The sequence below is a fragment of the Apus apus genome, chromosome 1, assembly GCF_020740795.1.
Source record: "Apus apus isolate bApuApu2 chromosome 1, bApuApu2.pri.cur, whole genome shotgun sequence".
Taxonomy (NCBI): Eukaryota; Metazoa; Chordata; class Aves; order Apodiformes; family Apodidae; genus Apus; species Apus apus.
The window spans coordinates 102,729,093-102,743,803 of NC_067282.1; the positions used below are offsets into that span (position 1 = coordinate 102,729,093).

Genomic DNA, 14,711 nt, shown 5'->3' on the forward strand with positions numbered 1-14,711 from the left:
AAACGAGTGGCTTTTTTTCCATCCCGATTCGGAGCTCGGAGAAGGAGATCGGGGAGAAGCGCGGATATCAGCGCGGGCGAGCCACTGAACACGCGAAGTGGGGGGTGGAGGGTGGGACCAGAGAGGGGGCCCTGCGTCGGGAGTGGGAGGGAGCCCCCTCCGTGGGTGGGAGCCTGCGAGCGAGAGGGTCCACGCGCGCTGTGACCCGTGCGGGGGGTCAGGACAGTTGTGAGCCCTTGACAGGTCCTGGGGCGGCGGGGATGCCCTTGCTCGACAGGGGGAACCCGGAGCCGACGAGTCTGGCTGGGGCCGCGGGATGCACCGCCGGAGGGGGGCATCCCGGGAGCTGTGGTGCGACGGGGCGCGCTGGGGGAAGCGGGGCGGAAGGGCCGGGGCCGTCCGGCGGAGGGGCCGAGGGCGAGCGGGGCAACCGGGGGCGGCAGCGCGGCGCGACCCGCCGCGGAGCCTCGCAGCGATGTCTGCCAGCGCCGCCGCCGCCGCCGGGGTTTTGACAGCTTGGCGGAGCGGAGTGAGCGGAGCTTTATGGTAATTGCGGCTCTCCACTGGCCTTCTGGGTAGCGAGCGAGGGGAGTATCGACGGGGAGGGGGGCGGCTTCCCTCTCCCTGCTGGCCGGGGAGCGCGGAGTCCCCCCCGCGGCGCCGCAGCTTGGCAGCGACCTGTGCCAGCCGAGGGGAGCGGGCGAGGCGAGGGACTGGAGGCGCGACGAGGGGGGGCAAATCAATTAGTTAGGGCAAAGCAGGGGGAGAGCGGGCGACCGGCCGGGCGAGCCCCGCTTGGGCAGGGAAACGCAGCCAGGGGAGGGGGGGAAACTTGCAGAGGGAAAAAGCGGTGGCGGCGCTGCTGCTGCTGCTGCCGCTGCTGCTGGCGGCGGCTCCCTCGGTGCAGCGCCTGCCCGGGGGGAGGGGAAGGGAGGGGAGGCGGCGGCTGGAGGAGGAGGAGGAGGGAAAGAGGGAGGGGGGATGCGAGGGGAGCGCAGCGTGCAGCAGACGGAGCCCGGTCTCCCAGCGGCAAGGTGAGGAAGAGCGGCTTTCCCGGCGGACTAAAGAGGGGAGGGGGGGGGGGGAAGAGGAAGAAAAAGAGAGAGAGGAGGAGAAGAGGAGGAGGAGAATTAAATCCCAAGCCACACACACACAAAGCCGCGGCGGCCAGGGCACGGGAGACGGCGGCGCGGGCGAGATGTGGGGAGCGCCGCGCTCGCCAGCGCAGGAACTTCGCCCGGAGCAAGCCAGCAACATGGCGCTGCCAAACCAGAGCCGGCAGCCGGAATGAGCATCGCGGCCTGCCGCTGCCGCTCCTGAGCCCAGCCGAGCCGAGGAGCAAAGCTCTTCCCGAGGGCACCTGCCCCGTCGGCGCAGGCGGTGGCTGCGCTCCTGCTCTACGCGCCCTGCAGCTCCCTGCCTTCCCGCACCCCTTTCCCGACCCGCCCGCGCCGGGGCAAGCCGCGGCACACGCACCCACGGAGAGGGGGAGGAGGATCGGGAAACTTTTCTCACCTCCCCCCCCCGCCCCTCTTCCCCATTCGACGGGGCTGTCCTTCTCGGGAGAGCAGCGGGGCGAGTCGACAGTGTGGGGACCTGCGGCGGGGACCGCGCACTTCGCAGCTCCGCGGCGCGGCAGGAAGGTCAGTGCTCCGCTCCGCGAACAGCTCCCGTGCGGAAGCTCCGCCGCCGCTGGGTCCCGCGGTGACGGGGCGGCCGCGGGGCTCCCCTCGCCCCGCCGCGGGGACAGCCGTGAGGCCGAAAGTTACGGGGCGGCGGTGGCGGGCAGGCGGCGGCGGGGTGGGAGAGTGGTGTCCCGGTGCCCCTCCGGGGCTGCGGTGGCGGAGGGAAGTTTGTAGGCAGTTGCTTATAAAGATGCCTGTTTGGGGCGGCGGAGGAGGGGGAAAAGCTGCCGGTCACGCTGTCGGCTCCGGTGCGCCTGTTCGTGTGGTGGTGCTCCCGTCGTCTCGCACTTTGCGATCGGGAAGGCGCCGGGGCAGCGGGGGTTCGGAGCTCCCGGGGGAGCGGGCGAGCGAGGAGCGGCGCTGCCGACCCGCGGAGCAGGGGACGGCTGCCGCACAGGGCGGGCCGGGCTCCGCGCTCCCCGTTGAGACCGGCGGGCGGTCCGGGGGCGGCGGGCAGGTGAGTGGCGGGGAGAGCCCGCTGCGGGCTGCCTGCCCCTCGCCGGGAGAGCCCGGGGCGCCGGTCCCCCCCTTCCCTCCGCCCCGGCGGGGCGGGCGCCACCGCGCACGTGGGGCAGGGCGGCCCGGGGCTTTCCCGTGCGCGGAGCTGGGCTGGCGTGGGGTCCGGCATGACACGGAAGTTTAGTCAGCCCTAAAATGTAGTTTGGAGTTGGGAGAGCGAGCCGGAGGGAAGCTCGAGGCTTGCCATCAAAGAGTCGGCCGGAGGGGGACGACCAGGCGGGGAGGCAGCGGAGGCTGCTTTGTGAAGCCGGGGCCAAGTGGGGCGGCTCTGCGCAGCATATGAGGCATGCATTTGATGTTCGCGGAGCGAGTCCGGGGGCGAGGGCTGCGGAGCGTTCACGTTCCTGTTTCTCTGTGTGTGTGTGGTGGTTTGTTGTTTTTTTTTTTCCTTTCGTTTCCGCGATGTCTGTCGGGTCCTGGGTTTGGTGATCGCGGACAGGGCGAGGGGGAGGCGAAGAGCACCTCCCCCTCTTTCCCGACAGGAAAAATGAGAAAAAAAAGGCATGAAAAAAAGCGCGCCGCGGTCGTAGTGAGCGGTGTAAAACTGACCGAATGTGAGGACTGGCTTTAATGGTATCGCCTCGGAGCTCCTCGCTGCATTAATTCCCACTAATGAATCTTTTCCAGAAACTCTGTTCATTGCTTTAATTTGCTCTTTGGAGCCTGCCGCTTTTGTATTCTTGTATTAAAAGGGGGGTGGGGGAAGTGGGGGGAACCCAGTCCGCACCGCGTAGCCCCGTAGCAAAACCCGGATTCTCTAAAGGTTTCTATCAACTTTTTTTTTCCCTCCCCCCGCCCCCTCCCCGTGGTCTTACCGCGGGGGGTGGCCGGGGAGGGCCGTGCCCCGCCAGGGCCGGTTGGGAACAAAGCTGGGGGCGAGAGCGAGCGGGCGGTGCGGGGGTCTCGGCCCCGGGGCTGCACCCGCACCCCCCGCCGGTGTCTCCGCTTCACCCGGGTCGCCGCTGCCCACGCTGTTCCCTCCCTGCCCGCTCTTCTCCACAGCTTTGTGCGCACCGCTGCACGCCGAGCCCGGCCGTAGCGCTTCCTCCTGCCGCCGCTCTCTCCTACTTTCGTCCCCCAGACGCCCGTGCTTGCCTGCCTGTCTGGAGCCCGGTGTCGTCGCGCTTGCGACACACCGATTCATTTCCTTTTGGTTCTGCTGTCGGAGCCGCTGGGTGGTTTTTGCCCTTCTCCCCCCCCTTCCCGACCCCGTTCCCCAGAGGTAGCCAGCGCAGCGCTCACCCTAATTGCTTTTAGGAGGATTAGGAGCAAATTCCTCTCCCCCCTCCTCCTTCGCCTCCCCCCCGCGGTTGCCTTCGCGCGCCGGGGTTGCAGTTTATCCCTGGTGCAGCTCTTTGAATTGCTGTCACAAATAGGTGACTCAGAGTTAATTAGGAAGTATGCACCGGATCAATGGGCTGCACAGCTCATTAGTTATTCCCCAGCCTTTTGCAGCGTTGGACCTCCGGCTCCTCGCCCCGTATGCCTCTTTTAATACGCAACCCGGAGGGCCGGCAGGAACCAGGAGCACTTGGAGTGAGGGGGGCTTGGTGCGGAGGGGCGTGATGAATACGGACATTGAAGTTTCCATGTTGAGACGTTGCGTGTGGACGAGCGGCCGGGTCCCCCTCTTGCTCCTCTCCCCATCCCCCCAGCCCATCCTGTCCCGGCTATCAAACCTGCTTCCCTACACGGGAGGAGTGGAGGGCCCTCGCCCGCCCTGAGGTCTGAGGGACGAGCCCGGAATGTTACAAAAAACAAACAGGCACCAAAAAAAAAAAAAAAAAAAAAGAGAAAAAAAAGAGAAAAAAGTGTGTGTGTTTATTGGAGCGTACGCTGAGAGAGCAGACAAAATCTCATTTGTCAGGCATGAAGGTGGGCTGTGTGGAAGGCTATAAATACACCGAGGAGGATTGTATCGCGGTCACTTTTCTGTTCTTCGCCATTTCTAAGGTGAGTGGCGGAGGCTGAGCGACCGAGCAGGGGCTTCTCCTGGTATTGTTTGTCCGTCTGTGATAGATCGGTCTAGACAGCCGCTCAGGCTCCCTGCGAGCTCAGGAACCGGAGCCTGAAAGGGAGAGTGGGGGAGTAGGAGAGGAAAAGGTCACCGTGATATTTTTTTTTTTTTTTTGGTGGCGATGGTTGTTAACCCTTAAAGCCGAGAGGAGATCGCGGCCGGGTGCTCCGGCCTGGGAGGATGCGAGAGCAGCAGCGGTGGCAGGGACACTGCTGGAACGAGTGGGACAGGGCGGCGTGCTTCGGGCCCCAGCGCTGCCCCGTCCATCTCATGGTTTTTATAAGAGCTGTTTCCCACAACAGGAAAAGAGTTCACGAGGCGAGCGCCAGATCATTTCATTCCCAGGAGTTTCCTCTCTCTGGAAACTCCGAGGACCTTTTGGAGCCAGGGTCTGGCGGCCGCGAGGCTGGGGAACTGTCGCAGCTCCTGGGGCTCAGGGGCGGTGGGGCCCCGGGGGCGGCCGGGCTGGCGAGCCCCGGCGGTAGGGCATTCCCGGCGGCTTCCCGGCCCCGCCGTCCCCCGCAACCCCCCCACCGCGGGTTGCAGTGGAAGCCCTGCGGCGGAGGTTCCCGACCCGCGGGGGGAGCGGGTTTCCACGGCCACCTTCAGGTCCTGTGGACTTCTCCCCCCGCAGCTCGTCACCCTTTGCCCCACGGCGCCGCATATTTTTTGGCGGCGTGGTCAGCCCTTGTCTCGTCTCCGTGCATCAAGAAACCGGGTGTAGATGCGTGGGGGTGTTTGGAAGCCCATGGGGGGGCACGCACACCTCGTGGAGAGCAAGGGGAGGTGGAGAGTGTGGTCTACGTCAGGGCTGGGGTGGGTCTGGGGTTATTTGCAGCTCTTGCCTGCCTGTGTGCTTCCTTCTGTGCTGAGACGTCCTCGGTGGATGAGATGGGATCCTGGCGTGCAAGCCTGGGCGGTACAGATTAAAAGCAGTTAAGGCTTTAGAGCGATAGATAAAAGCTGGTTTTGTTGGATTCGCCTGCAGCGCAGACCATTCCCATTCCTCTTTGTCTGAGCCCTGGTTCCGGGCGCTACAGCCCTATTGGAAATGCTCCCGAGCAGTCCGCAGCCAGGGCAGCAGGCAGCTCAGCGCTTATTTACACGTCACATCTAAATACATCTCTAATTAGATAGAAGCAATGCCGGAAATGGCAGATTTGTTGCATATCTAATAGAGACCAGTGCAAACAGACTCAGCGGGGTTTCCCTCTCTTCTCCTCCCCCCCTAAAAAAAAAAAAAAAAAAAAAGACAAAAAAAAAAAAGACCAGCAAGACCAAGCTATAGTAATCTGAGACCGAACAGAAATTACTTCTCCCATTTGAGTGCATTATGAACCACATTGTCCAATGTCTCTATTCTAATATTTAAAGCAATACTTAGGATGTGTGAACTGAATGCCCAAATATGGACTGGGTCTTGAAACAATACTGATGCCTTGGCTTTATTCCTGCACTGGTGGACAATCCAGGCTCTGTGTCACGCAGTGTATCTGCCTTTACCAGGATGTGCTGAGAGCTGCAGCTTCTCAGGCAGTTCCAAATTGTCATCCCTTTCCCCTCCTCTTCCCCCACACCCCAAGAGAATTCACTTTTTAGAAGGTTGATAAAAAAGCCAAAGTCCCCTGACAGGAATGCCAGAGGCAAGGTGACTGAGCTCCAGGGGCTCTTGTACAGTCTGTGCAAGCAAACTTGGTGGATCTGTGCAGCTGCAAGACCACACAAAGTTGTTGACATGCTTTTGGGTCTCCATTTGTGGAGAAAATGGACCCAGGCCACCACAGCCCAAAGTAGTCTTAGCAAACTGTGGTTATCGTTTAAAAGATCTCTCAACCTTGACCTGTGGAGTGGCCCCTCAAAGATGGGGCCTGCTCCAGCTCAGGTCATCGCTTCAGCATACACATTGTTCTGGGAGAAAATGTAGATTGGAGTAGATTCGTGCTTGGCATGGAGGAGAAGCAGGGTCTGATTTCTGCCTGTCTTGATGAAGGTGCAGATTCTTGCTGGGGCTCTGCAGTATAGTTGGGTTGCACAGGTGACAGGGGGTATGCTGGCTTTCCCCTGAACACCACGATAGATCATGATTTAGTGTGGGCTTAGAAAGAGCAGCATGAAGCTGAGTTTAATACTTCCTCCTTAGGCTGGTGTCGCTTTAGAAATAATTGATGGCCAGAGCAGGCCTGCTCCCCTCTTCCTTGGTTTTGCAATAACCTGGGCGGCGGAGTTGAGCCTCCTGGCTGGGAGAGCCGGGCAAGCCCCATTTAACTGCGATGAGCAGCTCTCGCTGGCTGGGTGTGCGTGTGCGGGAGCAGCGCGGAGGCCTGGGCTGCAGGCAGGGGGAGTTCCCGTGGCCCTGAGCAGCTCCGGGTAATCCTGTCCTTTCAGTGAACGGGTTTATGGCAGTCACTGCTCCCGAGCGACCTTTCCCTCCGACCGGCTCGGGTCCCCTGGCTGCAGCAGGCAGGGGTGTCTATTCCAGGGGAATGCGTCTTTCCTGGGTTTTCTTCCGAGCAGGCTGCCGGCGCTCCTTTGAATGGCTGAGCAGACGAGGTGGGGACTGAAAGGAGGAGGCCAAGAATTCGTTGCAAATGTGGATTTAGGAAAGTTCTGCAGCTTTCCAGCAGGGAATTAATTTTTCCTTGTTTGCTGGACAGCAGTTCTTGGCCCAGCAGAGAATTTTTTTCCCCGCCTCTCTTCCACTGCTGGAAGAGTTAGCAAGTGAGAGCATGCTTCAGTACCTGCCTATTTCCTAAACTGTTTGAATTATTTCGGACTTTGCACACAAGTGCTCCTTACACCCCAAACCTACCTCGTGAGCTAATAGATTCAGTGCCGTGCGATTAGACATGCAAGGAAGTCCGCTTGGAGAAGATCCTGACAGCATGAAATATAATTTGTGATCTGAAAGACAGTTTCCAGTATAATCTCATTATGCACCACAGACTCCCGGTGTTATTTTGTAGAAGGCGGACAATGATCAATTTACATTGACCTGGGGCTGGGCGAGCTTTTAGATGGTAATTGCCATATTGATTTGCATGCAAAAAGAAGACCTGCTAAAATTAAAGACCGGAAGCTAAATTAAACTAAATTTATTGTCTAGGTGCAAACTAAAAGACTTGTTAAAGTCTAGGCTAGACTTGGAAAGCTATGAAATTCAGAGAAAAATTATTCTCATCCTGATTGCTCCGGAAAATGAATCTACATGATGGAGACCAGGGCTGCAAAGACCCCATTGTGAGCAGAAGCACACAAGCCGGGGCTGTTCCGTGTAAGCCCTGACTCTCTAAACAATCGGAGAATAAAATATCTCCTCTGTCCAATGAAAATCTCGGCCTGAATGTTGGGATTGTCGTGCTAAGGAAAACAAAGCTTTATTTGGATAAGACAATTAAAGTGGAAAGCGCAGAATCCACCAGCCACACTGGGAATGGCTCGTATAAAGAGCTGAGTGTGTTCAATAGGGCGCTGGGGAAAGGGGGAGGCTCAGGGCTGCACTCCGTGGCCAAGCTTGCACCGGGAAAGCCTGGTATTGTGCTTCCTCTGCCAGCTCCACAGCCAGGAGGGGCGAGATCACTCCCAGACAAACGTGCTCTCCTTTCCTCAGCTCCCACTGCTCTCGGAGCACATCTCCCACAGCCGGGAGCTGCACCAGCACAGCTCTGTGCCGGGGTCGTTCCCATGCACCTCCAGACTGCCCGTGGGGGGTGGCAGTATCCCAGCGCTGCCAGCCAGCCTGTTCTTTCTGAGAGCGTGTTTCACTTTTCTCTCTCAGCTGCAGTAAGCTCTAGTTCTTACCCCAGGTGTTCATGTAACGCTCAGCAATACGTGACCTAAGGACCTTCTACGTCTTTCAGTATTTGCCTATTACAAAACATTTGAGGCTGTACCTTCAGTTAAAGAAGTCAGATCTCCTCCTCCATGGGAGTATCGGAGTAGCTGGGTGCCTGGCACGGCTGCTGGCAGAGAGAAGTATGCCTGTACTTGCATAGGCAGCAGGACCCACGCCTAGGGCAGTCCAATGGCTGTCCCTGTACTTGCGTGGACAGGGTACTGTGTGGCTGCCTGTCCCTCAGCCCCTGCTGTGTTTCCTCCACACTCCTGAGGAGTGGGGTGGCATTGCAGCTTGGGGTCTCCTGGAGGAGAACATTGCAGGGCTCATTTAGCCACAGCTTGAGTATGGCATTTGAGCATGGCAGCAGGTACAGACAGAGAAGTGAAATCAAAGCTGGAGGGTTGTATTCTCAGCTCTCCTTGAAAGTCACACAGGACTCGCTAATGGCATGAGAAGAGGTGGGCTGAGCTCCTCTTCTAAGTGTAAATTCCTTCCCTGAGCCAAACTTTCTCCATGTGAAAGCTCCTGGCTATGGAGAGATCCTACAGGGATCCCTGATCCCCAGGCAATCCCCTTTGCTCCCACGCCCTGGCATGCTGTGTTTTGCTCTAAGCCTCATTGGCTTGCCCACAGCAGTAGGAGGCTGAGCTGCGTGTTGGGGGAAGCCCTTCCCACAGACTGCGGTCCCCCTGGCTCACTTTGCTCTGGACTGGTCGTGCTCCCTGCTCAGTGTTTTCCTTTCCCCCCCATTTCAGTAGTCAAGCACAAAGTGGATTAGCAAAGCCCCGTGCAGAATTAAGCAGCCTTGTGCAAAGTTATGCCGAGCTCCACCAGGAGGACTGGCCTGCCTTCTTCCTTCAGAACTCACATGCTGGCCCATGCTTTGCCATGCCAGTTCAGCCTGAGGCCAGCAGGCAGGGGTAGATGCTTCCTGGGGTTTCCATGCAGTGGTGGGTGAGGAGAGAAATAGCTCCTGCTAAAGTTGAGAGCAGCAGGGGAAGTTGGAACAGTATTTGCAAGCAGGAAGTGATCTCCTTCGGTAAACGTTTTAATGGAAGTGTAACCTGGCATTACACAAAAATCCAACCCAGGGTGGCTGCTGCCAGCTGGGAGGATGCAGGCCTCTGGGAGATGCATGGGAGGCCATGCTGTGCTGTGCCAGGGGCGCCCACCCAGGGGCGGCGGTGGCGTGGCTGCCCTGAGCAGGCAGCTGAAGGTTGTCTTATTTTAGCTGCAGAAATATCTTTCTAGATCCGTTACTGCGAGATCTCGTTTGCAATAAACTGTATTGGCTCTCCTCTTTATACAAATTGCTGGTATGAAAGAAAACCCAGCCTATATGCATGGAGGCAGGCATGAGCTAGTGAGATCAGGTTTCCTACAGAGCTCCCGGAGGAGAAGTCAGCATTTGATTGAAGCTACACTTGGTTCTTGGTTCCCAGGGGACAGCAGCCCTGAAACACGAGAGCCCTCCCTCCTTTTTTTCCTCCCTTCTCTCTCTTCTTCCTCTAAAAGCCTTTGTGCTGAAAGAGCCTCAGTAGGCATGAATTGCTGGTCTCTCACAAGAGTGTGTTGCAGCCTTGCTGACGTTGTTTTGTTAGCAGTGGTTTTTACCAGGCCAGCAGATTTCCAGCTACGTATAGGCAATGAATAGTCGATAATACTGCCCTGCAAGTACCTGCTGGCATCATTTGTCGGTGAATCTGATTCAGAAGTCGATTGGAGATGTATCATGTTGGTGTGAAGCACCTTTACCTGCCTGGCGAGCACTGCCTTTTGGCAGAAGTCAGGCCAAGATAGAGAGGTACTTCCAATAAAATCAGCTATTGTTCCTTGCTCGTGCTGGCTTCCGAACTCCATATAAGCACCTAGAAAGTGTGCTTGCAGCTCCTGTGGCCTCTTCCAAGAGTTCACGTGTTACACAGTTTCAGAGAAAGTTGCCGAGTTGTACAATTTAGGTAATGCTGGGAGTCGAACTAGACAAAGAAAGGTTTCCTCGAGTCGATTTGTTTTTCTCTTGCTTCTGTTCAGTAAATTCCATCTCTCCTCTAGCTGATACAAAAATAAGTAAGGGCACGGAAGGAGGTACGAGGGAATTGACACTCGAATTCCAGCTGTGTCCAACAAAAGGCCTGCTGAGAGTGTGTGGCACACTTCTTTGCTGCCAGGTGGTTGAATCGCGAGTGAAGTTGGAGTCGTGTTTTAGGTTATCGGGCTTTTTCTTTCTTTTTTTTTTTTTTTCCTTAGGAGGGAAGGGGCTGAAGGCAGAGACGCTGCAGGCTGGCTGAGCAGCGGGGACGGGGCCGCGGCGGGGTCATCGCCCGGGGCAAGGATGGCGGGGGCGACCGGCGCGGCAGAGGGGCCCGGGGTGGGAGGTTTGTCGCGGTAACGGGTCGGGCGCTACTGCCGGAGGCCCGGTGCGATGCGGGGCGGCAGGGCAGAACGTAAGGGGGCGGGAGCCCAGCCTTCCCTGGGAAGGTCTGCTCAGCGGCGCGCCATGCCGCGGGGGCGAGCCCGCCGTGTGCGGCGGAGCTGCCGGGCGGTTTTCCCTGCTGCTGCTGCTGCTGCTGGCTTCCCCCCCTCGCCGTTCTCAAAACCCAAACTGAAAGCGGAGCTCAACTTTTGATGAGGCTTTTTGTCGGGTGGGAGTGCGGGCTGGAAATCCCTCCTCGCTGCGGGGGAGAGCCCCGCAGGGCTTGGGACCTCACCGACATTGGGCTGGACCCCGACCCCGCAGAAGCCCCCCGGAGCAGTGGGGCTCTGCCTGAGCAACCGCCGGGAACAAGCACGTTTCTGGCCCCGGGGCGGGGGAGGTGGGTAGAGGGTGTTCCTTGTTTCGAGTAAACCAGCTGCAGTAGTTGATGGTAAAGCAATGAAGGCAGACACAATGCTGCTGTTGTTGGTTTGATCTCTAACTGGGGATTGTTAGTCTGGATTTAACTCTGTGGCGAGGCGGGGGAAGGCGAAGGCTGTTTACAGCCAGTGCAAATAATGTGACAGCTGTTGGAGCGCGAAGAGCCCGCGCCTCGCCGGCACTCGCACACAAAAGCTCTGGTTGCGGCAGGAGCAGCACCGATGCTGCGGTGCCTGGCGGGGCGGCCAGGGGCTGGGCGAGCATCCCGGGCGGCGGCGGGGCTGCCGGCCTTGCTCCCCTCCCTGGCGGCGTCGCTTAAGCAAACGCCCTGAGGCGGGGAGAAGCGGCCCCCCCCTCCCCGCTTCCTTCCTCCTTCGCTTGATTTACAAGCGCAGGGAGGCTGCGGAAGGAGCGGCCGGCTCTGCTCCCGACCCCCGCCCGGCTTCGCCGCTGGGATATTCCTCTTGGCGGGAGGTTTGCGGGAGCGGCGGGTGAGGCGTCCCGACAGCCCCCCGGGAGGAAGGAGCAGCCCGACTCCCCGCTGCTGCTGGCCTCGGCAGGGCACGGTGCGGTGGCTGGCTGTGCGTGTTTGCCTCCCGAGCACGTGTTGGCCGTGGAGAAGTGTCTCTGTCTCGAGGTGGCCGTGCGCTGCAATCCCTGATAACCTGGACGAGCCAGGGACCCCTGGAGTAGGTCCTCGGTGAAAAGTTCCTCTTGTGTAAATAGCCCAAACAGCTAAATCTGCTCGTCAGAGCCTCTGCATCTAAGGCCCTTGGTTCACCTTTTGAGCGTGGAATATAAAACTCTGCCTGTTCTTGAAGTTCACTCTGGTACCCAAAGTGATCTCCTGGCCCTTTCAGATGAGCTTCTGGAAAGTCGAGGGAACTTGGAGAACTGGGTTCTGGCCTATATTTGTAGCTGACATAGTTTAGCTACCTACGAGCATCTGTGTTTTATATAGTAAGTGACCTCCACATACTATTGACTTTTTGATGAGAGGGCTCTGGGGTGGAAAGCAGGTAGGAAAGGGAGAGGCTTACTTCCTCCCCCACCCACCTTTTTGTAATTTTGGTCGATGGGTTGCCTTTGTCTATTTCTCTCCAGTCAATTTCTTTTTTTCCTCTCTTGGCCTTGACTGTCCCCTTGGTCCTCTATGGATTACACTGTGCTATTAGTGGCAAAAGTGAGCCAGTAGTCATTCAACAATTTTAGCATCAATTCCTATAAACTGGTGTTTTATATGACATGCCATTTTTCTGCAAGAATACTGCTTGCGAAACGCCTTGGAGCAAAGGCGGAAAGATAAACAAGCCTGCATAGCCAAAACACTGGCAATCTCTGCCTCCTTCCAAATATTTTAAAGTCACAAAGTAATATTTTCTGGATTATGCTGCTGCCTCTGAGGAGGGAATGTCGCTGGCATTAAAAAAAAAAAAGAAAAGAAAAAAGCTAATGCAAATTAGAGAAAAATAATTTTCTTTCAGGGATATGCAATGTATTAGTCACTTGTTATCATGCTTAGAGGCAGACCTCATTTGCGCGTCTGCCAACTCGTTCACATCTGCTCAGAGCTGTTCAGGGCATTTTAACCTTGGCGGTGTCGTGTCGTAGTCCCACGGATCAAGAACGAGTAATTAAAGCTCTAAGCAGCAGCAAAAAATTCATAGCCGCCCATCTGCATCGCAGTTGATTCGCTGCTTTGTTTCGGTGCGGAGCGCTAGGATGAGAAGGCAGGGCCGGCAGCGGCCTCCGCGCTGCCCTCCGCTCCGGCGGGGCATCGCCGCTACCAGCAACTTTATTTCCTTTTTCTTCCCCTCTTTTTTAAAATTTTACTTATTTTATTTATTTTTCACGGAAAAACCCGAGCGTTCTGGTTGTGTTTCCTTTTTCCGCTGGTGTTTTCCGCACGCCGAGACGGGCGGTGCGCCGCGTTGGCTGTGGCCGCCTTGGACGTGCGTTTTTTCTTCTAAAGGTCTGGAGAAGGTGATATGAGGCTGGGATACGGAGTTGCTGAGACGTTTGACGAGGTGCTTGTAATTCTGTTTTCGTTTGCCGTGGTCTAGCCAGCGCTTTCCAGAAGCGCTCGGGAAAGCGTTTCCCATCAAAGAGAAACGTTAGCGCCGTAAACCCGACATAAACTTCGGGGCGAGGCTAATTTTTATGCATTGTTTAGCAGAAACCGAGCTGTTTGATTGTTGTTGGGAGGAGGAAGCGGGGAGGAGGAAGGGGGGGGGAGAGAGAAAGGAGGAAAAAGCCTCAACTTCCCAAGCACTTTTTCTTCTATGCGGCCCCCGAAGGTCCCAGTGCACCGGGCCGGCCCCGCCGCGTCTGTGCAGACAAAGCCCTGCAAGGAGCGAGAGGAGAGGCTTGCAGGCCGGCTGCGCTAGGTAAAACGAGAGACGGAGGCACCCAAGTTTAATATTTCGCTGTTGTAAGCCGGCCATTTGCTGCATGAGGCATGGAGCTGCCGTCCTCCAGCGGGGCTGCCGCGGGGGGGCGGGAAGGAGGGGGCTGGGGGGGGGGAGCGGAGGGAGCCGCTCCCCATCCATCAGCCCTTCGAAGCTGTTGCTCCGTAAATGAGGGAACCACAGGCCCTGTCAGCCGCAATTATGCAAAATGAAGTCGTCCGTGATCAATATCACCCAACGTCCCCGACGGATGCGTGGGGGGGGCCGCCCCCGCCCGGCGTGCCGCGGCGGCTTCGCGCTGGGGAGCGGTGCACCGGGGTGGCCGGAGGGAAACCAAGGGCGTACGTCCCATTAATCACTCCACCCCCCGGGGGGTGCGCCGGGTGCTGGGGGAAGGAAACGGGGGCCGTGCTCCGGTATTTCTGCAAGGATAACGTTGCGGAAGTGAGCGGAGCCTTTCGCCCAGCTCGCTCTCGCAGGATTCCTGGGACTTCTGTATTCGATGTGGTGGGGTCTCTCCCTCCCGCCCCACAAGTTTCCTGAGCTATTAGAGGGGGAGGGGGACACGGTGGGGCTCGGTGGAGCCCGGTGAATGGCGAGCCCGTGGCGCTGCGCTCGCCCAGCCTCCCGCGGCCGAACAATGGGGGACGGGCGGGGGGGAAGGGGTTGCCTTGGTGGTATTTTTCTACTCCCCCCCCCTTCTTAGCCTCCCCTCTCTTTTCTTTCTATCTCTCTCCTGAAAAGCAAAAGCTGTACGGAATAAGGGCAACAATGACGGACTCCTGGGCTGCCGAGTGCGCGGCGGGTTAATGGGGTGGGGGAGCGCAGGCCTGCGCTCTCCCTTCTCCGCGCTGAGAATTGCGGCCTTAAATTACCTGAAACGCACATTTCTGCCCGGGCCGCGGTGCGTGGGTTTGCGTGCGGGTGTACGTGTGTCCCTCTCCCGCTGCTGCCGCTGCTCCTCCTTCGCAGCCCGGGTTCGGCTGCTGCCTGTTGTCTCTGGCAGCAGCAGCGGAAACCTCACTCCCGCGCGTGTGTGTGTGCGCGAGTGTCTGTGTGTGGGTGAGTGTGTGTGTGTTTGCCTCTAAAATGGCGCGGACGGCCTGGATAGGGAGATGCGGCGGCGGGTGGGCGAGAGGCCGAGCTCTCGCCGGGGGGCTCCCGTCTTCGCGGGGCCCCGGGGGTTTCTGCGGCGTAGCCGGTTTGCGACTCCCTCCTTCACCGCTTCCTCCGGAGCCTCGTTGGCGATACGGCCGGAGCGGCGAGCGGCTGAACTACCGGGTTGCCCGGCGTGGCGTTCAGATAAGGAAAACCCCCGCCCCCCCGCCACGGAGAGAGCAGTCTGCCCGCCCGCCGCCGAGGCGTGCGCTGGGGAACGCAGGCATCGCCCGCG

General features: G+C 58.4%; 1 protein-coding gene across 8 annotated transcripts in view; it reads left to right on the forward strand.

Moving 5' to 3' along the window:
• The first annotated feature begins 993 nt into the window (after window positions 1-993).
• The window catches only part of BCOR (BCL6 corepressor), a 57,859-nt gene continuing 44,141 nt past the window's right edge, over window positions 994-14,711 (forward strand). For 5 of the 8 annotated variants that reach the window (XM_051643784.1, XM_051643817.1, XM_051643825.1 and 2 more), the window contains exon 1: window positions 1,093-1,643. The gene's annotated coding sequence lies outside the window, so the exon portion shown is untranslated. Of the gene's footprint in view, window positions 1,035-1,092; window positions 1,644-4,011; window positions 4,158-12,730; window positions 12,938-14,711 lie in introns of those variants that run through there. The other 3 variants (XM_051643790.1, XM_051643798.1, XM_051643805.1) reach the window with 3 other exon arrangements.